Source organism: Pan troglodytes, chromosome 15 (assembly GCF_028858775.2).
Source record: "Pan troglodytes isolate AG18354 chromosome 15, NHGRI_mPanTro3-v2.0_pri, whole genome shotgun sequence".
NCBI lineage: Eukaryota > Metazoa > Chordata > Mammalia > Primates > Hominidae > Pan > Pan troglodytes.
This window is the reverse complement of record NC_072413.2, coordinates 56,262,455-56,286,184: the sequence shown is the minus strand read 5'-3', so window position 1 is coordinate 56,286,184 and position 23,730 is coordinate 56,262,455. Positions and strand designations below refer to the sequence as shown.

The 23,730-nt window shown below is 38.6% G+C and overlaps 2 long non-coding RNA genes and 2 pseudogenes across 3 annotated transcripts in view; 3 read left to right on the top strand and 1 right to left on the bottom strand.

The window, feature by feature from the left end:
- The window catches only part of LOC129137068 (uncharacterized), a 32,876-nt gene that overhangs the window by 1,856 nt on the left and 7,290 nt on the right, over window positions 1-23,730 (top strand). The window contains exons 2-4 of the long non-coding RNA XR_010151135.1: window positions 4,631-4,703; window positions 10,592-10,757; window positions 22,333-22,364. This is a non-coding gene — a long non-coding RNA (uncharacterized LOC129137068). The remainder of the gene's footprint in view (window positions 1-4,630; window positions 4,704-10,591; window positions 10,758-22,332; window positions 22,365-23,730) is intronic.
- On the top strand, window positions 2,864-3,693 carry LOC134808360 (uncharacterized). Of its 2 annotated transcripts, none has more exons than XR_010151136.1 (3): window positions 2,864-2,994; window positions 3,177-3,249; window positions 3,607-3,693. It is a non-coding gene; the product is annotated as an uncharacterized LOC134808360 (long non-coding RNA). The 2 variants fall into 2 exon arrangements; XR_010151137.1 differs by having other exon boundaries at window positions 2,950-3,034.
- Window positions 3,940-4,037, top strand: LOC112205415 (U6 spliceosomal RNA; annotated as a pseudogene).
- LOC134808359 (high mobility group protein B1-like) lies at window positions 10,775-11,642 on the bottom strand (annotated as a pseudogene).

Genomic DNA, 23,730 nt, shown 5'->3' with positions numbered 1-23,730 from the left:
TTTACACTATAGTCATATATTATACAAAAGGCTTTGTCTTTTTTGTTGGTTTTGTTTTACAAAATATTCTAGTGTTGTTCATTTTATTACCGTCTATTCTTTATAGAAAACATTGGGAATATTGGAAATATTTTATCGTAAAGCATCTTTTATGTCTTCATAGTGTTTTGTGGGATAAATATACCATAATTTATGTAACGTGTTTATTTTTCTATAATGGCAGTAATATGTCAATGAATATCCTTGTACATGTTTTGCAAAATATTGTGTCTAAGAAGGTCGTTGCAAAAGTAATCGTGGTTTTTGCATTATTGGAATTTGCCATTTGATGTTGGACTACGTTGTTAAATAAATGTGGTTATGTTATACATCATTTTAATGGGCATTTCTCGCTTTGTTCTTTTGGTAATGACTTACTACTCTCTGTTTATTTCATGTTTATTTTATTTTATTTTTGAGACAGAGTCACGCTCTGTCGCCAGGCTGAAGTCAGTGGCACCATCTCGGCTCACTACAACCTCTGCCTCCCAGGTTCAAGCAATTCTTCTGCCTCAGCCTCCCGAGTAGCTGGGACTACAGGCGCGTGCCACCACACCAGCTAATTTTTTGTATTTTTAATAGAGTAGGGGCTTCACCATGTTAGCCATGATGGTCTCGATCTCCTGACCTCATGATCTGCCTGCCTCGGCCTCGTAAAGTGGTGGGATTACAGGCATGAGCCACGTGCCCAGCCTTCATGTGTATTTTAGACAATGAAAATGATGTTAGACAAAAAAGCAAATTCGAGCAGTTTTCCTTTTTGAGTTAAAAATGGGTTGTAAAACAACAGAGACACCATATCAGCAATGCATATGGTTCAGGAACTGTTAACTTACAGTGCAGTGGTGATTCAAGAAGTTTTTTGTTGTTGTTGTTGTTTGAGATGGAATCTTGCTCTTTCAGGCTAGAGTGCAGTGGCATGATCTTGGCTCACTGCAACCTCTGCCTCCTGGGTTCAAGCCATTCTGCCTCAGCCTCCCCAGTAGCTGGGATTACAGGCACGCACCACCATGCTCAGCTAATTTTTGTATTTTTAGTAGAGACGGAGTTTCACCATCTTGGCCCAGGCTGGTCTCGAACTCCTGACCTCGTGATCCGCCCACCTTGGCCTCCCAAAGTGCTGGGATTACAGGCTTGAGCCACTGTGCCTGGCAGGTTCAAGAAATTTTGCAAAGGGGAGGAGAGTCTTGAAAATCAGGAGCGTAGTGGCTGGTCGCCAGAAGTTGATAACTACCAGTTAAGAGCAATCAGCAAAGCTGATCCTCTTAAGGCTACTTGAGATGTTGCCGAAGAACTCAATGTGGACCATTCTACAGTCCTTCAGCATTTGAAGCAAATTAAAAAGTGAAAAAGCTCGATAAGTGGGTGCCTCATGAACTGACCGAAAAAAAAAATCATTGTTTTGAAGTGTCCTTATCCCTTATTTTTTGCAACAACAAACCATTTCTTGGTCAGATTGTGATGTGCGAGAAAAAGTGGATTTTATACAACAACTGGTGATGGCCAGCTCAGTAGATGGACTGAGAAGATTCTCCAAAGCACTTCCCAAAGCCAAACTTGCACCAAAAAAAGGTCATGGTCACTGTTTCGTGGTCTGCTGCTGGTCTGATCCACTATAGCATTCTGAATCCTGGCGAAACCATTACATCTGAGAAGTATGGTCAGCAAATCGATGAGATGCACCAAAAACTGCAACGCTTGCAGTCAGCATTGGTCAACAGAAAGAGGCCCAATTCTTCACAATGCCCTTCCGCATATTGCACAACCAATGCTTCAAAAGTTGAACAAATTGGGCTGTGACATTTTGCCTCATCCGCCATATTCACCTGACCTCTCTCCAACTGACTACCACTTCAAGCATTGCGACACCTTTTTGCAGGGAAAACACTTCCACAACTAGCAGGATGCAGAAAATGCTTTCCAAGAGTTCGTCGAATCCTAAAGCATGGATTTCTACACTACAGGAATAAACAACTTAAAAATGTGTTGATTGTAATGGTTTCTATTTTGATTAATAAAGATGTGTTTGAGCCTAGTTATAATGATATAAAATTCATGGTCTGAAACCGCAGTTATTTTTGCATGAACGTAAATGATGAATTTTAGATGCTGAAATTTCTGGGCATCTAAATCTTCTTTCACATCCCTGATTATTTTTGGAATAAACTCCCAGAAGTGGAAATATAAGGCTGAAGGCCTGGTGTCTTGGCTGAAGCCTGTAATCTCAGCACTTTGGGAGACCGAGGTTAGCAGATGGCTTGAGCCCAGGAGTTTGGGACAACATGGTGAAACCTCATCTCTACAAACAGTGCAAGAAATCAGCCAGCGTGGTGGCATGCACCTGTGTTCCCCACTAATCAAGAGGCTGAGGTGGGATGATCACCTGAGTCCAGGAGATCAAGGCTCCAGTGAACCATGATTGTGCCACTGAACTCCAGCCTGGGTGACAGTGAGACTTCATCTCAAATATATAGGTGTGTGTGTGTGTATGTGTGTGTATATATATATACACGTGTATATATATATACACGTGTATATATATATGAATAGATTACGTATTTAAGGCTAGGGATGCTTGTGTAGTCCATCAGAAAGCTTTTTTTTCTTAACTGCACTTACATTTGTTGTCCTTTTTATTATTGCCCCGCCCCCCCAAAAAATTTCTGGTCTTTCTTTAGCTTTATTTCTGAGCATTTTATCTTGGACCTCTCTTTCTTCAAGTAGAAATAATCGGCTGGGCGTGGTGGCTCATGCCTGTAATCTCAGCACTTTGGGAGGCCGAGGCGGGTGGATCACCTGAGGTCGAGAGTTCAAGACCAGCCTGACCAACATGGAGAAACCCCGTCGCTACTAAAAATACAGAATTAGCCGGGCGTGGTGGCGCATTCCTGTAATTCCAGCTAATTGGGAGGCTGAGGCAGGAGAATCGCTTAAACCTGGAAGATGGAGGTTGCGGTAAGCTGAGATCGTGGAATTGCACTTCACCCTAGGCAATGTGAGCAAAACTGTCTCAAAAAAAAAAAAAATAATCGCAGTCTTTAAGTTACACATACCATAAAATATATGAGAATTTTTCTTGGACCCTAGGAGTGATTTTTTTTTTCCACTTTTTTTTTTTTTTTTTTTTTTCACTTCAGGTGAGCATTTGTACAGTGAAACATTTTGCTACACAAAAGTGATGTTTAGGAATACTAACAAATTATTTTCAAGGTTAGTTGTGTTTAACTACTTTGTGTTTCCCTGTAGTCTTCTCTAAAGTTTCCCCTTCTTGTGTGTATTCATTCTCTCAGTGCTTTTGTAGCCTGATAAGACCCCCTGTACGTGTACCTCTTTGCATTTGTTTGACTCTTCCCAAATTTGAAACTCTGTTCCCAGAAAGCAGCAACTGTTTTATTTAATCACTGTTAGGTTTCCCCACCTGATAGGTGCTCTGTTGCAGATACTTCTTCTAAATCTGTATGCACATTTGTATACAAAATGTGAAATAAGCCAACTTAACATCTTTCGTTTTCTTAGGTTTTTTTTTTGTTGTTGTTGTTGTTCGGGTTTGTTTTGTTTTTGAGACAGGATCTTACTCTGTCACCCAGGCTGGAATGCAATGGCATGATCACAGCTCATTGCAGCCTCAAACTCATGCCTCCTGAACGGTTGGGACTACAGGTGTGTGCCATCAGGCCCCGCTAAAACTTTTTTTTTTTTTTTTTTGGTAGAGATGGGGTTTTGTTAGTTGCCCAGGCTTGTTTTTTCAACATAACAATAATTCTTTCTTGAAAATTAATGTTTCACAGATGCTGTCTTAACCTTAAAATTTTAAAATATTCCAGATACTTAGCTTAATACCAAATTGATTTGTAATTGCTAATAAAATGTAGATTTAGAGGACCATTAAGAATGTGTCATGCTCGCTTTGGCAGCTCGAGCACCTACTAAAATTGGAACCATACGGAGATTAGCATGGCCTCTGTGCAAGGATGACATAAGAAGCATTCCATTTAAAAATTAAAAAAGTAAAGAATGTATCGGAGTGTTAGTTTCTTCAGACCTCTTTTTATTCTCCAATCCCTTTTTAAGTATTTTATAATATCTTAATGGTAACTATAGATGAATATTAGTAATTACCAGGCAATGTTTTGGGTATAAATGAATGAAATTATGAGGTAATTGTATTTTTGTAACCTATTAGTTAAATGAGCCCAAACTAATAGGAATCATAATTATCAGCTTTTTAATGTTTCTGTGACATAAGGCTATATTGAAGAATGTTTTATTTCTTTGATAAGAGTTTGAACGATAATACATAATTATCTTCCCAATGTGGTATTTTAGGTGGAAATCTCAAAGTTAGCACATTCTTACAGATTTGTGTGCCCATTCGTGTGGTTTCCAGTTTTAAGGACTTGATATTTTTATCACAGAACACCATGAACATGTGTGTGATTTTTTTTTTTAACCAGTCTTATCAATGAGAGTGTTTAGGAAGGAAGCGAATTTGTGTGTGTGTTTTTTTTTTTTTTTTTGCATCAACAGTCTGTATTCTGAATGTCTGAGCTATCACATACTCAAAATTTTTAAAAAGTCTTTTGTCTTTTAGAATAAGACTGATTTTATGGGAAAATTAAGCAAATGCTCCAGTTTGAGAAACCTGGATCTGCGATCTGTTTGTGGTAAGTAATTTTACTTAGTTACTCTTAGGTAATCAAGACTGGTCATGTTGCTCGTGTGTGTGTGTGTATCTGTGTATCTTTTGAAAAATGATAACCGGGCATGGTGGCTAAAACGCCTGAAATCCCAGCATTTTGGGAGGCAGAGGTGGGTGGATCACCTAATGTCAGGAGTTCGAGACCAGCCTGACCAACAAGGTGAAACCCCGTCTGTACTAAAAATACAAAATTAGCTGGGCGTGGTAACACATACTTGTAACCCCAGCTACCTGGGAGGCTGAGGCAGGAGAATCACTTGAACCCGGGAGGCGGAGGTTACAGTGAGCTTAGATCGCACCACTGCACTCTAGCCTGGGCAGCAAGAGTGAGACTCCGTCTCAAAAAAAAAAAAAAAAAAAAACATAGAATTTGTTCAACTGTGCAATTGTTTCTGTACACGAGTATATATTGAGAAGTGGAAATGATTGCTGTGTTGAATGTAGCAGCTTTCCTAAAGATTTAGTTATTTTATGGAAAGTTAAATAATTTACTTATTTGTAACCAAAGCAGACTTTGCAATTTCTATATTGTCTTTTGTCCTATTCAATTTTTATTTATTTATTTATTTTTTGAGACGGGGTCTCGCACTGTCCCCCAGGCTGGAGTGCAGTGGCATGATCTTGGCTCACCGCAACCTCCGCCTCCCAGGTTCAAGCGATTCTCCTGCCTCAGCCTCCTGGGTAGCTGGGACTACAGGTGCATGCCACCACGCCCGGCTAATTTTTGTGCTTTTAATAGAGATGGGTTTCACCATATTGGCCTGGCTGCTCTCGAACTCCTGACCTCGTGATTCACCCGCCTCGTCTCCCAAAGTGCTGGGATTACAGGAATGAGCCACTGCGCCCGGCACCATGTCAGATTTATCTGCTGATTTTATGGCCACATGGAGTCATAGATAATGGTTCGTATAATTCAAACTGGAATGACAGTGTATTTTAGGATTCAGATTGAAGCAAATATGAGTTACATAATGGCTTTCCTACAAGGATCTATGCTCCAGAAGCTTAAGGTCAATAAAAGGGAGAATGTAATTACACATGTGGAAAGTTAATCTAAGTAGTTATTTCAAAAGATTTAAGCAATCTATATAACCTTATTTATAGACTTAAATGGCTCCTGATAATAGATTTGTCAAAGTTCTGTATACAATCAGATCTAGTGGTTCTTTTAAAAGAGACAAATTGCTTTAGAAAGCAGAGCAGAAAGAAATTTATAATGGTTATTAAAGGCTTTTCAAGGATAGTGAGATATAATGTGTAAAATTAGAAGGAGAGAAGACATTCTTATTGGATGAAAGGTTGTGAGCAAGAATACAAGGAAATATGTATTTGGGACAGAGGGTAAACCAGCTCAGAAAGGATGATTGGCTGAAGATTATGTAGGGAAAATTGTGTGGCCAACCTACCCCTGTTTCTAGGGTTAGTTGCACATCACAGTCCAATGGGGTATTACAGGGTTCTAGAGGGTCTTGGAAGATTGGGTGTAAGCAGAAATTGACCGTTATTTTTGTCTTGTCTTATTTCAAGTTTTACAAATTATAATGGAACTAAACAAAATAAAATGCAGCCATGCATGGTGGCTCACACCTGTAATCCCAGCACTTTGGAAGGCCAAGGTGGGCAGATGGCTTGAGGCCAGGAGTTCGAGACCAGCCTGGCCAACATGGTGAAACCTCATTTCTACTAAAACTACAAAATTTAGCCTGGCGTGGTGGCACGTGACTGTAATCCTAGCTACTCGGGAGGCTGAGGCAGGAGAACCTGGGAGGTGGAGGTTGCAGTGAGCCAGGATTGCACCACTGCACTCCAGCCTGGGCAACAGAGTGAGACTGTCTCAAAAGAAAAAAGAAATCACTTTTAATGCCACTCTAAGAGATTTTAAAAATTTCCTTCCTCCTTGTCTGTATGTATTTTCTTTAGTCTTAGGGTAGTTTTTGGTTTTCTTTACTCCTTTAACATTGTAACAAGCATTCAGTGTAACGGACAGTCTCTATAATGATTTTAATGTCTGAAAATATTCCATCAAGCTTTTTTATCCTTTTCATTTTTCTATCGCATGACTATGTAAGTTTCATAGTCCTTCAGTATTGTGCTTCAGGTATCTTCTGCATGCATACAGTATTTTCTCTTTTGGACTGTTCTTTTAGGAGTACATTTAAAGAGTCATTGTATGAACATTTTTATGACTCCTGAAACATTGCTGTGTTGTTTTTCAAGCTGGTTATAATTTACACTATCACCCTCCCTGTGAGTTTAGCTAGTGGCATTAAATAGTCTATAGTTTTCATTTTTACTAATTTAATAGGTGCAAAATACATTGAGCTCTTTTTTTCTTTGTAGTGTTTTTGTTGTGAATTAGTGAAATGGGACCTTGTTCTGTGATTTCACTTACTGATTCTTTTACAGGTTGTCTATTCACATTTCTAATTATGTATTAGAATCTTGATGTTTTATTTCTTAATTGATTGAGTTTATTATAGTGGTAACTTGCTGCACATATTTTTCCATACAGATTTCCCTTTTAATTTTAGTTACTTTTGCTGAGAGTTTTTGAATAGGCACAGAAAGGCATGGCATAAACAAAATACAGTGTTGGAAAATTATTTAGAAACAATGCCCATTGTAACTGAAGAAATGACACAGGAATTGGAAGTAGGGAGACAAGATACTGTTGAAGTGGTATCAGCATGAGATGAAACTAGAGTAGGAACTGGAGAGAGAAAGGAATAGGTGAGCAAGGAATTGTTTTGGTGGGGGGAGGAAAACTTGACAGCATTTGATCTCTGATTATAGAGGTAAAGAAGAAAGAAAATGAAACATACTCAAGATTTAAGAAAGAGGGAACGAGCAGTACCATTCACTGATTTGGCAAGTCAAGAAAAGCCACTGGTTGGTAAAGATGATGAAATCTGTTTTAAACATGCTAGTTAGAGCTTGAAATGTCCAGTAAGCATTTATTCTTCGTTTTGTCAAAATCTTTGTGGGTTCCCTAATTGGGACAAGGCATTGTCCCAAACCTTACATTGTTTCTACATTGTGACTTTTAATTCCATTCTATTAGACTTAAGTGTAACTGATACTTTAGTTCAACTTGAATTAAGAAAAAATAAGTTCAGGAAAACCAGATGCTTCTCAAACTAAGGAGAGATTTGTTTTTCATTATTGAAAAAAATATAGTTTTGTGAGAACATAAATTTTCTTGCACCAAAATAAACTCATACTAACTTGTTATAACATGTCTGAACAGGATCTAGTTTGAGGCACTAAGAAGGATAGGACATCAGTTTGCAAAGAGCCCCTATCAAGGCAAAATCAATTCTGCAAAATTGTAGCAAGGACAAACATCAAATTGATGGTGAAAGTTGTGATGTGGAAGAATGGTGAAATCATTGATACTTTACAAAAAGTTTATGGGGACAATGCCCCAAAGAAATCAGTAGCAGTTTACAAATGCATAACTAGTTTAAGACGAAGCAAAGTTTTAGATGAAGCCTGCAGCAGCAGACCAGTCACATCGATTTGCAAGGGAAAAGTTAATCTTGTTTATGCCAACATCTCAATTGGTTCAGCTTACACAATTTTGATGGAAAATTAAATTTGAGCAAACTTTCCACTCAATGGATGCCACAACTGTACACCCAGATCAGCTGAAGACAAGAGCAAAGCTTTCAATGGAAATTTAAACAAATGTGATCAAGACCCTAAAGGATTTCTTTGAAAAATTGTAACAAGAGATAGAACATGGCTTTACTAGTACACTTTTGAAGACAAAGCACAGTCAAAGCAATGGCTACCAAGAGGTGGAAGTGGTCCAGTCAAAGCAAAAGTAGGCTGGTCAAGAGCAAAGGTCAAGGCAAAACAGGTTTTTGGAATGCTCAAATCGTTTTGCTTGTTGACTTTCTGGAGGGCCAAAGAACGATAACATCTGCTTATGAGAGTATTTTGTTGAAAAAAATTAGCCAAAGCTTTAGCAGAAAAACGCCTGAGAGAGCTTCACCAAAATGTACTCTACCCCAACAATGCAGCCAAGGCCCTTCATGAAACTAGGGCAGTTTTGTAAGAATTTTGATGGGAAAATATGAGGCATCTACCTTGCAGTCCTGATTTGGCTCCTTCTGACTTCGATTCCTAATCTTACCAATTTTTTTTAAGAGCACCCATTTTTCTTCAGTTAATGTAAAAAAGACTGCATTGACATAGCTAAATTCCCAGGACCCTCAGTTCTTTAGGAATGGACTGAATGACTGGTATTATTGCTTACAAAAGTGTCTTGATTTGGTGGAACTTATGTTGAGAAGTAAACTTAATGTTTTTTATCATTTAATTCTGGTTTTCCACAAATTTTTTGAAGTCCCTTCATATATGTATGTTTTAAAAGGGCTCAAATGGAATAGAGTGAAATATCTTTCTTTTTCCCCTCTTCCTGAGTGTACTAATTTTTGTGTATTCTGTTTTAGTTTATTTTTAAAATAATGTCTAGAGGGAACAGATATTTTTATGGAACATGAATGTTTAGCCAAGATTCTTTATCTGAAATCCAGGTAAAGGTGTTAAGTGTCTTGTTTTTATAAATCATTTTTATTTCAACAAAATGTTCAGTATAAGAAATTACTTTTAATAATTACGTCAAAACATGCAATAGGTGGACTTTTGAGCTAACCCTGGAGAAGGAGCTGGATTTCACCAGTTAGCCTCCTATGGATCTGCCACCATCATCACCCTCCCACCCCACCTCCACTGCCTTTTTTCCCAAGACTTTTAAAGAAATGTTTTATTGGCCAGGCACAGCGCTTTGGGAGGCTGAGGCGGGCGTGAGATTGGGAGTTTGAGACCAGCCTGACCAACATGGAGAAACTGCATCTCTACTAAAAATACAAAATTAGCCTGGCGTGGTGGCGCATGCCTGTAATCCCAGCTACTCTGGAGGCTGAGGCAGGAGAACCACTTGAATCCGGGAGGCGAAGGTCGCGGTGAGCCAAGATTGCACCATTGTACTCCAGCCTGGCCAACAAGAGCGAAACTCCCATCTCAAAAAAAAAAGCCGGATGTGGTGGCCCACACCTGTAATCCCAGCACTTTGGGAGGCCGAGGCAGGCAGATCACCTGAGGTCAGGAGTTCAAGACCAGCCTGGCCAACATGGTGAAACCCCACCTCTACTGAAAATATAAAACTTAGCTGGGTGTGGTTTCAGGCAGCTGTAATCCCAGCTGTTTGGGAGGCTGAGGCAGGAGAATTGCTTGAACCCAGGAGGCGGAAGTTGCAGTGAGCCGAGATGGCACCACTGCATTCCAGCCTGGGCAACAGAGCAAGACCCGTCTCAAAAAAAAAAAAAAAAAAAAAAATGTTTTATTTGCTACTCTCTTTCCTGATTTTGTTTTAGAAAAAAGCCAGTCTTTTACATTATCAATTACATACCAATCACAATATTAAATATACATATTTTTTCTTGATTCCACTTTTTAGTCTGCTTTTATGAAACCTAACTTTTTTGGAGTTTTCCTTTTGGGATGGTATGTGAGCTTATGAAATTTGAGCTATTTTTTTATATTTATCAAGACAGTCTTTGATTTGATTTAAATACGTACTTAAAAGTTTTTCCATTGTAGTGCTAGCTTTGAGTTAAAAAGATACCTGTGTTCAGATTCAGGAAAAAATCAGTATATTTAAAAACCTAACATTTGTGCATCAGTTTACAACATTCTGAGTTTTTAATGAATGTGTGGTTATGTGTATGTTTTTATTGCTTCACTTTTTATCTCTTTTGACACCTTATTTTTTTCTAATGTATTTACTTAGAAGCATTCACAGTGTCAACAAAACAGCTGCAACTTTTTTTTTTTTTGTAATTGCAGAGTGGTATTCAGTTAAGAGAACAGTTATTTCATATAAGCCACATCAGAGACGACTGAAGATGAAAAAACTACCATCCCCGTATATAACTAGTTTGTGCTGTGCACCAACAAGAACCTGCTTTAAATTTCCATGGCAATTTACAACCCCCATACTGTACCAGGCAAGGTTAGTGGCTACTGAAAATACCACCAGGACAGGACTATCTAAAGACACATTTGGTAGTGTGTTAACTATACAAAAAAAGACACTGTACAGTTCAAAACATTTTACACAGCCTTACATTTCAATTTTTTACTTCAAAAAGAGTGAGTTGTGTACAGGGGAGTTAAATGTTTTATAGACAAAACCACTAAAACCAGTGTATTCATTATCAGCATATTCATTATCGTCATCCTCTTCATCTTCCTCCTCATCCTCTTCCTCCTCCTCATCCTCTTCATCTTCCTTATCCTTCCTTTTCTTGCTTTTTTCAGCCTTGACATCTCCCTTTTTCGCTGCATCAGGCTTTCCTTTAGCTCGATATACAGCAGTATCCTTTCTGTATTTTTCCTTCAGCTTTGCAGCCTTCTTTTCATAAGGCCATTTGTCATCTGCAGCAGTGTTAATCCGCATCTCTCCCAGTTTCTTTGCAACATCACCAGTGGACTGGCCAGGATGTTCTCCCTTTGATTTTCGGGCAATACTCAGGCTGAAGGGAGGCCTCTTGGGTGCATTGGGATCCTTGAACTTCTTTTTTGTCTCCTGTTTAGGAGGAATATAGGTTTTCATTTCTCTTTCATAATGGACCTTGTCCGCCTTTGCCATATTTTCAAATTTTCCTTTCTCTTTAGCAGACATGGTCTTCCACTTCCCTGAGCACTTCTTAGAAAACTCTTTGAGAAGTTTACTGAAGCATCTGAGTGGTGGTGCTTATGCTCCTCCCGACAACTTTGCACAAAAAATGCATATGATGACATTTTGTCTCTTGGCTTCTTAGGATCTCCTTTACCCCTGTTTAGTTATTTTTCCTCAGCGAGGCACAGAGTCACCCAGTGCCCGTCTGGCTCTCACTTGACCAACCTTTTATTTTTTTTAAGGATTCTTAAGTCATTTAGGTTACTTTGTAGGTTTTTCCTATGCCCCCATAAGAATGATAGCTTTAAAAATTATGCCGGGATAGCAAAGAAGATACTTCTAGCTTTAGAATGTGTAGGTATAGCCAGGATTTTTGTGAGGAGGGGTGATTTCGAGCAAATTTTTTATTCTCCTTGCCTCATCTGTAACATGGGGATAATAATAGAACTGGCTTGACAAGGTTGGAATTAGTATTACATGGTAAATACATGTAAAATGTTTAGAATGGTGCCAAGTATCTAGGAAGTACTTGGGTATGAGGTGGTGGTGGTAACATATGTAATACTCTTACGTGCATATCATTCCAAGAGAGTTTTAAATGTATACATTTATTGCATTGATATACAGACATTAAGCATCTAGACTCTCTTGTCTTGATTCTGAGACCCTACTAAAGATCATATCCACCTCTCTCCAACCTTATTTTTTACTACTTCCCTTCAAGCATCATATGCTGCAGTCACATTCAACTATCATGGTTCTCTTGTACAAGCCATGTTTTCTCATTTACTTATGTTCATACTGTTCTCACCAATTTGAATGTTATCACATCTCCTTGTATTCAAATGCTACCTTTTAAGTGAAGTTTTCTGATAGTTCAATAGGTAGAACTATATAGGTAATCATCATGTGAATTTCATGTTTCCTCTTACATGATTCTTTACCACTTTTTGTATTGCACTTTAGCCTTTTATTTACATATGTCTCTTTTACTGTGTTATGCAATCTTTACAGGCAGAAAACTGTACCTTTTTCTTCCTTGTAGGTTTAGAACCTATCATAGGCCTTGGGACTTAGTAGGCATTCATTTGTGTAATGAAAATTTATAAAAGGTATCGCAAACTAAAAGGTGATGTTTAATGGACAAATGCATGCCAGTAAAAATGTGTTTTGTCAGTGTTTGTACATTCAAGAATGTCCTGGCCAGTCACTTAAAATGAAATCACTTTTTTAAAAAAAGATTGTATCTCTAAATAACCACCAGAGAATGGTTTTTCTGCTTGTTGTTACCTCATTTTTCACAGATCTTCCTAATAATTATCAGTGGTACAAATTTGGGAAAAGTTCATCCAGGGCTAAGGGTTCGTCACCTGCCAATAGTGGGATAGATAAGCCACGTGGCTCAATAAATTATTGAACCCATAGTCTCACCCTCCAAGTATTTTTCTTTTTTAATCACAATACCATAATGCCTTTAGGTGTGAAACTGGGTATAGCCTGAGAATAGGAACTGGATGAGATATTTCATGAGGACACTTGATCCTTGCTTGCTGTGATATTGCTAAGGGTGTGGCATCATGATTTGGACAAAATGAGAATGGCAGGAATTGGGGAGATAAAATATCAGGCTCATAGGCCTTCATGGAGTTAAAGCAGTATTGTGTGTGCTTAGCTCCAAAATTATCAGAATTTTTACAATAATTCAACAGGACGTTGGATTGAATAAGCACTTTAATACTGAAACACTGGATTTGAAAACTGGATGTTATGTGTTCTACTCATAAGCCTATTACTCATTGGCTGTGACCTGGGATACATCACTGCTTTTGCTTTTAGAGAATGAGGGTCATTGGGCTAGGTATTTACAGCTCTTAATATTTTAGGGTTGCAGTCTAGCACCGTATTTTTAAAACAAGAATTCTAAGCTTCTAATATCCACCTGTTCTTTGCAAGGTTAACTTTTTTTTAACAAGCTCTGAGAATCAGAAGTCTTAGACATTTACTTGATAATTTTAGCATTTGAGGAATTGGCTGATGTTCCTAGAATCAAATTCTGACAGAAACTTTAATGCCCCCTCTATCTCACTGTTTTATTTAACAAGAGTTCTGATTGCTTTCATTGGTTGGTAAAACATATTTCAAGTAATAGCCACACTGATTAATTTCATTATGGTGACATTTCATTAATGTCATTATAGTGACATTTCAGTTTTATATATGTGTCTATACTGCCCACACACAAAAGTACTACAGTGTGATTCAATATTTTCTTCTGTAGTTCATTTGTATAAAAAATCAGATGGGCTGGGTGCAGTGGCTCACACCTGTAATCCCAGCATTTTGGGAGGCCAAGACGGGTGGATCATAAGGTCAGGAGTTTGAGACCAACCTGGCCAATATGGTGAAACTCCGTCTCTACTAAAAATACAAAAGTTAGCCGGGCGTGGTGGCGCGCATGTGTAGTCCCAGCCACTTGGGAGGCTGAGGCAGAAGAATCGCTTGAACCCAGGATGTGGAGGTTGCAGTGAGCCGAGATCATGCCACTGCACTCCAGCCTGGGTACAGAGCAAGACGCCATCTCAGAAAAAAAAGTCTGATGTGATCCACAGAAGTGGTTTCATGACTTAGTGTAGGTCTGTCTCAAGCTTCTTTGGACAGGGTGAGGAATCAACTAGATAATAACGTTTTAAATTTGGTACTTTAACATTTGCTGGGCACTTAGATATACTACTACACTTAATGTGTAATAGCTTAGACGTTAGATACAAATTAATCATTACCTGAAAAATTCCTAACAGCAGTGGGTTGAGTGGGAAAAAAGGCATGGAGGATGAAATCATGTTCTTTTTTTTTTTTTCTTTTTGTTGGCGTGTTTGATAGGTTTAATATGTTACTGAGTCTGCCAGTTCAAATAGCCCACTTAGGGATCTTAGGGATTTGTATTTATTTACATTTAGGGTTACCTCAAATCCTATGGCAAGCAAAAAAATAAAAATAAATCCCCAATTATTTCCCTCAAATCAAACCAGAATTCCTACTGTTTCTCAAAAAATCTTAGTTTCTTAGTCTATATATGCAATCATAAAGCTTCTTCCAGTGTTTGTATAATTTTGGTGGCCTAGATCTTGGTCAGATGGGACAGGGAGGGGAATTTTTGTATGAAGGAACATAACCAAAAAAAAAAAAAAAAAGCACCACCTTCTTGTTTCTTTTTACTCTGTGTATCATGTGATACTGTTTTTAAGGCCTTAGAATTGCTGAGGCCATGGTAACCCGAGGCAGACTTGCTGTTTTCCTCTCAAATTTGAAGTTCTGCATTTTATTAGTCACGAAGAACTAGTCTGTTACCAGTAAATACTTAAGACACAAAACTTGCTTCTCTGTGCTGCTGTGTACTTCCTGTTTTGTCAGATTTCCATTTAGGGAAAAGAATGGATTTTATGCTAGGCTAGCTTCTCCTGAAATTCAGTTTGGAAGCCGTCCGGATATCTAGGGCGGGTGGTGGGGGAGAATGGCATGTCTTGTCTATATATGATGTCATTTGTCAGAAAGATTCATTTGGCTGCTTATCATGAAAGAGAGGGTTGCCAGGAAGGAAGAGAAACCTTTTGCTGTCAGAAGTATTTAGTGTATGACTTGCCTACTTTGAGGCTTGCCTTTAGGCTTTCCATGTCAAATGTGTTTGAGGTTGTGAATGAATTATTATATTGCCTATGAAGGAAGGATCTATGTTCATTTCTAGTAGGTTTTTATTCCAGAAATATGTAAGAACTGTATTTAGACACATTTGCTTCACTTATAGAAGAGACAGGTCAAAGGTTGGATGGTAATTAGAACTGGGCTACATTGTAAATGTTGAAAATGTTTTGGGGGGAAGTTGCAGTAAAACCATTTTAAAAATCTTTTGCAGCTAAAATAGTAAATAGAACATCTAGTTATAAATGATGAATTTTCTGTCAGTTTTTATCCTATGAAATGAAATTCCAATTAGTTGTTAATAGAATGTGTGAGTAGAATATGCTTTCAGTGTAATCCTGAATCCTACTAATACTGCTGGTAACGGAATATTGTTTTGCAATGGTGGAACCAAAGCTCGTCTATAAAATTCTCTTTGACCAAATTGACCTGGTCTGCATTAAGTCAGAGCTAATTTTCTCTTTTTTGACCTGTCAGTAAAATATGAAAGATGCTTTTCAGTCCCTGACCATTAGTGAACAGTTACAGAATTTCTTCTTTATTGGCACCCTGGCTCTTTGTTCACTCACATGTTGGAAATGTTCTCTTAACATCTGTATGTTGTCTTCCTTGGGAGCTGATGTTGAATTCTAAAATATTTGGAACCATCCCTATAAATTTTCTGCCAGATTCTTCCCTCCCCTTCCCCCCACCCCCCACTCTTTTTTTCATCTAGGTGTATGTATGCTGCTATTTCCGAGACTTACATTCCTTACACAATCATGAAAAAAAGTTTTCCTAGATACCCATCATCCCTTACTGCTTCATCCCCCATTTTGCTTTCTAAATGTCATCTCTTTCTTTTTTTTTTTTGAGTTGGAGTCTTGCTCTGTTGCACAGGCTGGAGTGCAGTGGCGTGGTCTCGGCTCACTGCAACCTCCGCTTCCGAGGTTCAGGTGATTCTCCTGCCTCAGCCTCCTGAGTAGCTGGGATTACAGGCGCCTGCCATCACACCTGGCTAATTTTTATATTTTTAGTAGAGACGGGGTTTCATCATGTTGGCCAGGCTGGTCTTGAACTCCTGACCTCAGGTGACCAACCCATCTTGGCCTTCCAAAGTGCTGGGATTACAGGCGTGAGCCATCACACCCCGCCCTAAGTGTCATCGCTTTAAAAGTAACCTTTTCTCTTACCCTATTCTCCTTTTAGTAACCTGTTTCCAAATCAGTGATTCTCAAATTTTAGAATGTTAATAAGAATTACCTCAGATACTTATCGAAAATACAGATTCCTGGGTCCCTCTTCCTACCTAGTGAGTTCAAATCTGTAGAATTCTGACTTAGGTGATCTTTGAACCACACTTTGAGAAAGTTGTCTGTTGCATGCATTCCCACTATCATGTAAATTCTGTCCTTCATATTTTTACATAGTCTACTTTGTTTTAATTACTGGAATCTCAGAAGTTTTTTACTCATAATTATTGATAAGCTTTTTCTCCTGAATTCACTCATTGGAGGGGTCTTCCACTAGGTGTCCAGGAAATGTTCCCAAATTCCCTTCCATATTTGTCAGAATTTATGTTCTCTCCTCCCCAAAGCACATGTTTATAGTTCAGTGTAGACATACAAGTATATGTATACACATCTCTTTTTTACTTTTTTTTTGAGGCAGGGTCTCACTCTGTTACCCAGACTGGAGTGCAGCAGCACCGTCTTGACTCACTGCAACCTCTGCCTCCCAAGTTCAAGCAATTCAACTGCCTCAGCCTCCCAAGTAGCTGGGACTACAGGTGCCTGCCACCATGCCCGGCTAATTTTTGTATTTTTAGCAGAGATGGGGTTTCACTGTGTTGGCCAGGCTGGTCTCAAACTGCTGACCACAAGTGATCTGCCCACGTCGGCCTCCCAAAGTGTTGGGATTATAGGCGGGAGCCACTGTGCCCAGCTTGTATACACGTTTAATAGACCTTGCCAGTGATTTTTAGTATCTGCTTTTCTCACTGGGGAAATCTGAACTTTTTAAATTTTAGTCTTCCTTGGTGATGTGATACATTGTAGGCATCCAAATGTTTGCCTTGAATTTTTACTGCTATCACTTGGTTGCTACTGACACCCAAGCCAATCAGACCTACTAAATATCATATATTATTATCTTTATACCTGTAATTTTCCTATACCATTTCCTTTTCTCTAAATTATCAGAATTTTCTTCGGTGCTATCTTAAGAATAATTCCCTTATATTATATTAATCTTGAATCCCATTGACTTTTCCTGAAAAAAAATTAACTCCCATTTCCACATGGATCTTAACAGTTCAACTCTTTATTTACATGAATTTTTCTCAAAACTTTGTGATTCCATGTAGTAGAAATGAAATATAAGTCCAAATGATACACTTCAAAGACAAACCCAAGATACATGAGTAAGTAAGGAATCCTGCTCATCAACTATCTTTATATGTTAATCACATTATACTAGTATTTATTTCAAAGAGATATATGGACTGGAAGGATACACTTTAATAGAGTACCTCTTGAAGGGGTTGAGTGGTCAAAGAAGGAATATTTTATTTGTAGTATTTTAATATTTAAATGAGGGACAATAAATACATAGGTACATATGAACATACCACATAATTTAAGTACATACATTGCAAAAACAATGGAGGCTGGGCAGTGGCTCACACCCATAATCGCAACACTTTGGGAGGCCGAGGTGGGAGGATCACTTGTCACGACTTGAGACCAGCCTGGACAATATAGATACAGCGTGTTCAAAAATTTTTAAAAATTAGCCAGGCGTGGTGGCACATGCCTGTGATTCGAGCTACTCAGGAGGCTGAGGTGGGAGGATAGTTTAAGCACGGAAGGTTGAGGCTGCAGTGGTCTTTGATCCTGCCATTGTACTCCAGCCTGGCAACAGAGTGAGACCCTGTCTCCCGAAAAAAAAAAAAAAAAAAAAAAAACACCATGGAAGCAAGCAAAAAAACAAAAATTCCTAAAATAGTTATTCCAGGTTGTGGGAATATGGATGGCTTTCTTTGCCCTCTTTGTTATTTTCTTTGTTATTGTTGTTCAGATGGAGTCTCACTCTGTCGCCCAGGCTGGAGTGCAGTGGCACGATCTTGCCTTACTGCAAGCTCCACTTAGATTGAAGCAGTTCTCCTGTCTCAGCCTCCTGAGTAGCTGGGATTACAGGTACCTGCCTCCACACCCGGCTGATTTTTGTATTTTTAGTAGAGACGGGGTTTCACCTTGTTGGTCAGGTTGGTCTCTAACTCTTGACCTCGTGATCTACCTAGCTCAGCCTCCCAAAGTGCTGGCATTGCAGGCGTGAGCCACCACGCCTGGCCTTGTTATCTTTTTTTTTTACTTTATACAGGCAAGGTCTCGCTATGTTGTCCAGGCTGGAGTGTAGTGGCTATTCACAGGCACTTTCACAGCACAATGCAGCACTGCTCAAGCAATCCTCTTACCTCAGCCTCATGAGTAGCTGGGACCACAGTTGGACACCACCACACTGAGGTCTTTTGGGTTTTTTTTCTTACTTTTTTTTTTGGTGGTGGTGGTTTAGTTTAAGCAGCAACATGCGAAAAGCTATCTTTAAAATTCACCCCAGTTTAAAGGAGGGTAAGATATAATTTAGTGGTTTTATAAGGAAACAGCTTCTCAGAATATTTTGTAAAGGGCAAGAATCACGTTTTCTATTTCATGTATCCTTTAACAGTTCTAATAAGCAATTAATGTTTATTATGATTGAGGTATGCTGGGTGCGGTGGCTCATGCCTGTAATCCCAGCACTTTGGGAGGCCTAGGTGGGTGGATCACCTGCAGTCAGGAGTTCGAAACCAGCCTGACCAACATGGTGAAATCCCATCTCTACTAAAAATACAAAATTAGCCAAGTGTGGCGGTGCGTGCCTGCAATCCCAGCTGCTTTGGAGGCTGAGGCAGGAGATTGCTGGAACCCGGGAGGCAGAGGTTGCAGTGAGCTGAGATTGTGTCATTGCACTCCAGCCTGGGCAACAACAGTGAAACTCCGTCTCAAAAAAAAAAAAAAAGAAAAAAAAAAAGACCAGGCGTGGTGGCTCCCCAGCACTTTGGGAGGTCGAGGCGGGCGGATCACAAGGTCAGAGTTCGAGACTAGCCTAGCCAACATGATGAAACCCCGTCTCTAGTAAAAATAGAAAAATTAGCGCCTGTAATCCCAGCTACTCGGGAGACTGAGGCAGAAGAATCTCTTGAACCCAGGAGGCCGAAGTTGCAGTAAGCCAAGATCGTGCCACTGCACTCCAGCCTGGGCAAGAAGAGCAAAATTCTGTCTGGGGGGCAGGGGGACAAGGTATATTTTTTGGATTAAAATGGAATGCTTTCCTCAAACTGTTAAAATTAGGTAGTGTTACAAGTTTAAAGAATAGGTTTAGCCAGTGTGATTATTGCAGTGTAATAAAAAGGATCCCAGGTGGCACACATGCTAGTGTGGTGCGCAGATGCTCAACTGAAGTGAAGGATAATGTGCGTTTCAACATTTTCTATATACTAGGCAGTTTTTCTTAAGTCTTGGTTTATTGTGATATAATACAGTAAAATTTACTCTTTATACGTATGATTCCATTAATATTAACAAATTTAAACAGTCTTACAGCTAAATACAATCAAGATACAGAACATTTCCATCACTACAGGAAGTTGTTTTTTGCTAATTTAACAACTTCTTACCATGCTCAACCCCCCACCCCCACCCTGAGAACCACTGCTTTGTTTTTCTGATCATATAGTTTGGCCTTTTCAAAAATGTCATACAGTTGGAATCATATAGTATGCATGAATCATGTAGCTGAAGTTTTCATTTCACTTAGGTAAACACCTAGGAATAGGAGTGCTGGGTTATATGCTAAGTGTTAAACTTCGTAAGAAGCTGCTGAACTGTTTTCCAAAGCATCTGTACCATTTTCCTTTCCCACCAGCAATAAAGCATTCATTAGTCTACGTACTCACCAGTGCTAGTGTGGTCAGAATGTATAGTTTTAATTGTACACATTATAATAGATGTAGAGTGGTATCTCATCATGATTTTGCATTTTCCTAATGAATATCTTTTCTTATATATTTGTTATTCATGTGTCTTCTTTAGTAAATGGTCCTATTGTTTTCCCCATTTTTAAAAGTTGAGTTTTCATATTGTTCAATTTCGAGAGTTCTTCATATATTCTGGACACAAGTCCTTTGTCAGACATGTGATTTGCAAATATTTTCCCCCAGAGTTTTTCCTGTCTTGTCAGTCCCTTAATAGTGTTTTTAGGAAGGAGAACAGCTGCTTTTAATTTTGATAAAGCTTGTCAATTGTTTTTCTTTTCTGGATCATGCTTTTGGTGTAGTATCTGAGAACTCTTTCTTAAACCAGTCACACATGTCTTCTGTTTTCTTTGAAGCTTTATAGGTTGAGGTACATTTTGGTCTATGATCACTTTTTAGCTACTTTTTATATATAGGTAGTATAAGATATGGTTTGAGGTTTTTGTTTGGGGTTTTTTTTCTTCCTGCATACGAATGTTGAGTTGTTCCAGCACCATTTGTTGAAAAAACACTATCCTTTCTCTAGTAATTTGCTTTTTTACTTTTGTCAGTTGACTGTATTTGTGGGTCTATTTTTAAACTCCATTTTATATTATGTCTACATTATGAACTTTATAGTTAGTCTTGCAATTAGGTAATGTGGGTCTTCTCACTTGTGCTTTTCAAAATTGTTTTGGCTTTTCTAATTCTTTTACTTTTTCCACATAAATTTTAGAAACAGCTTATTGATTTCTACCACTTTCCCCCAAAAAGCCACTTGGGAATTTGACTAAGTTTACATCGAATCTAATAAATGATTTTGGAGAGAAGTGGTATCTTAGCAATACAGTCTTTTCTGATAACACTTCCTGTTTTAGTTCTTTTTCTCATTTAATAATTTTCCAACATTAAAACCTTGGACAAATTTAGATGTGTATCTGAATAATTCCAGTTTTGTTGCCATTTAAAATGGTACATAATCCTTATTTTATAGATGAGAAAATTAAGTAACTTGCCCAAGTCACACAGTTACTAAATGACAAAGCTAGATTGAAATCTATGAGCTTATAAACTAATGTCCTGTTTTGAGCTACAGTACTAGTTTTATTAAATTGTTGTGGTTAAACTGGGGTAGAGAGGAAGTCCCAACTTCTTTTAAGAAAAAAAAAAAAATCCCACTACTGTAGTTCATAAAATAATTGGTCCCCCCACACTTATGTATTTTCAAAGATTCAGTTTTCCAGATCTGTTCAGGTGATAAACCATGCTTTTTTTTTTTTCTTCTTCTTTCTCTTTCTTTGAGACAGAATCTTGCTCTGTCACCCAAGCCGGAGTGTAGTGGTGCTATCATAGCTCACTACAGCCCTGAACTCCTGGGCTCAAGATATCCTGCCACCTCAGCCTCTTGAGTAGCTGGGACTACAGGCGCATGCCATCACGCCTGGCTGACTTTCTTATTTTTTGTAGAGAAAAGGTCTCTCACTACGTTGCTTAGGCTGGTCTTGAACTCCTGGGTTCAAGCGATCCTCCTGCCTCAGCTTCCCAAAGTGTTGAGATTACAGGTGTGAGCCACCACACCCAGCCTCCATGTTCATCTTAGTTTAGAAGCCTTCGATTGACACATTTCTGAATCAGTGATTTTCAAATAGTATACCTTATCCAGCAGTTAGTATGATTTCAATGTGTGTACCTTTAGCATGTGAATAGTTATTTGTGCTCACCAGTTGAAATACAAGGAAAGGATTTTTTTTTTTTTTTAAACAACTCTCAGTCTTGTGCGGGGGGGGGGGGAGTGGGGGAGGTGGTGGTATATACTTTATTATAGTTCAGCCATAATAGATACATATGGTCAGTTGGAACAACAAAAAAAAGCTATACTTGGTTGGGGTTACAATAGTTGCATTTCATGTTTTGAAGTTCCTTTGATAGGTGGATATTTTTACAAAATGAGAATATTTGTAATCTTAATTTGCTACTTTTCCTGTGAAATGAAGAATATTCTGATGTTGAAATCTGTTAAACATTGGTAGCCTAGAAGTTGACTTTCTTATTTTTTAGGTCTCTATGAATAAAGAAAAGCAAATAGAATCTTATCAGATAAGTGCTTTTATAAGTCTAAATATATTCTTTGGAATCTCTAAAGCAAAACTTTTAAACTTTTTTTTTTTTTTTTTTTAGGTACCAGCATCAAGATGATTTATGGTAATAAGGTACTCAGTCTTTGCTTAAAATAAATTTTACGTTTATCAAAGTAAAATTTACCAGCTTTTTTTCCTAAAGAGGCTAGTCATATCTCATCAGTGGTTACAAAGTATCCTTACAATTGAACCTCCATTTGTTAATCCTGTTCAGTGTGTATGAAAATCACTTGGTGGCCGGGCATGGTGGCTCACGCCTGTAATCCCAGCACTTTGGGAGGCCGAGGCGGGCAGATCACAAGGTCAGGAGTTCGAGACCAGCCTGGCTAATATAGTGAAACCCCATTTCTACTAAAAATGCAAACATTAGTCAGGCGTGGTGGCAGGTGCCTGTAGTCCCAGCTACTTGGGAGGCTGAGGCAGGAGACTCTCTTCAACCCGTGAGGCAGAGGTTGCAGTGAGTCGAGATCATGTCACTGCACTTCAGCTTAAGCAACAGAGCGAGACTCCATCTCAAAAAAAGAAAAGCACGTCACTCGATGTTCTTTCTTTCATAAGAGTTGAAGAGCTAGGTATATCTGCTTATATTATGGCATCTATAGTAGCTTAGCTGCTCATATTTGGGTCTCTTTAGAACCAGTGTCTTTCAAAGAGGGTTTTAACTATGCTGGTGTAAATTTTAAGAATAGATACATTCAAAGAAGAATTCAACATTCATGTGACATTCATACTTTGGAACTTTGGGAAAGTATAGGAATGACCATAGATTGGCTTAGGGATAGTCAATTTACCTGTCTGTAAATGGATCCAATTTAGTATTGTTCCTGTATTTTTCTAAGACCAACACTTGTGTCATTCACAGTTAAATATATGAGTTGTGGCCAGGCCCGGTGGCTCATGCCTGTAATTTCAGCATTTTAGGAGGCTGAGGTGGACAGATTGCTCAAGTCCAGGAGTTCAAGACCAGCCTGGGCAACATAGTGAGATGCGGTCTCTACAAAAAATTTTTAAAAGTTAGCCAAGCATGGTGGTGCTTGCCTGTGGTCCCAGCTACTTGGGAGGCTGAGGTGGGAGGATTGCTTGAGCCATATGCTCTAATATATTTTAAAATACATATTTTAAATATATTTTGAGTGGTAAAATGTAGCAGATAATGTTACATAAAAGAAGCCATGGTAATGACATATGACATTACTGGTTTTGAGTTGTTTGTGTAGTAGTTAGCTATTAATATTCAGGTATAATGATTTGCTATTTAAACTACACAAATGCTCAAAGTCCAGCGATACCCTGCACCCAAATTCAGTGGCTAGATTACCTTCTTAGGAAAGCACAACACTTCAATGGAGTGACACTGGCATGAGTCCACTAGAGGGTGTGTATACGTGGCCTGAGTTCAAATTGTTCCTGCTGTGAGTACTGCTTTTCAGCTTCAAGT